This window comes from Chrysochloris asiatica, unplaced genomic scaffold (assembly GCF_000296735.1).
Source record: "Chrysochloris asiatica unplaced genomic scaffold, ChrAsi1.0 scaffold00057, whole genome shotgun sequence".
NCBI lineage: Eukaryota > Metazoa > Chordata > Mammalia > Afrosoricida > Chrysochloridae > Chrysochloris > Chrysochloris asiatica.
The window spans coordinates 11,001,050-11,002,260 of NW_006408575.1; positions in this window are offsets into that span (position 1 = coordinate 11,001,050).

Sequence of the window (1,211 nt, forward strand, 5' to 3'; positions counted from 1 at the left end):
GAGGGGGCTACAAAGGCAAGAAGTGACTGGCTTACAATATTTCAAGAGGGAGCCTAGATCCAGAGGGGTGGAAGAAAATAGAATCTCCACTAAGTAGTATTCAATCTGTCTGGGTGGGGCTCATGAAAGGAGATGCTGATAGATCTCTTGAGATACAATAGTGAATAATTGTTATCAGGACTGACTGTGAGGGTTGGAAATGTAAAGGTAGATGTTTTGTAGCAAAAGGAGGGGAGTGACTGACTTTGCAGTCTAGGAGTGGAGGTTCTTGGGACCATCAAGGGAGAAGAACAGAGAGTGGGAACCTGCCCAGAGAAGAAGTGACTCCAGAGATGGAGGCAGAGACAATGACGTGGAGAGATGGAGTGGCTAGAACTCTAGACCCAGAGAGGGAGAGGGGCTGTGTGCTTGCAGGATATACCCTTTGATTGGTTGATGATACATGGAAGGGATTGTAACCATGGCAATGAAACGATATACTACGATAGGATAAATATAAAGCTAATGTTCTCCCACATAAACTTTCACATAATTCACAATAAAACATTTTTAAAAAAGCTTGTGAGTAACCATTTAATATAAACTATTGATCCCCTTCCACCTGGAGCATAGGTGTACAAAGTAAAATGAAAACACAAGAAAGCAATTAGTCCAAAGAACTAATGGCCCACATGGACCATATTCTCTTCTAATCTGACACCAGAATAACTAGATGGTGTCTGTCTACTCTGGCCAAGACCATAGTAGAAGATCACAGTTATACTAGGTTAAAAAAAAAAAAGTAGAACAAAATTCAAAGGCAAACAAAAGGCATCAGGCTTACTGGTCAGAAAGAGACCAGAAGAACCCCTGAGATTATTGCCCTGAGACAACTTTCTAACTTGAAACTGAAGACATTCCTGGAAGTCATCTTCCAGTCAACTAATAGATGGGACCATAAAACAAACAGCATGAAAAATTTGCTTCTCAGAACAATACATGACTAACAGGGTGACATTTGTCCAAAATCAAAGAGAAGACAGAGAGGGACAGGGAAACAGAAGGAATGGAAACAAGGGAACCCAGGGAAGAAACAGGGAGTATTCTGGCACATTAAGGTGATTTCATGCAATGTCACAGAGAACAATTGATTGGGAAAACTAATTTGCTATATAAACTTTCTTTATATATATATATGTATGTTGTTGTCAGGTGCCATCGAGTCGGATATA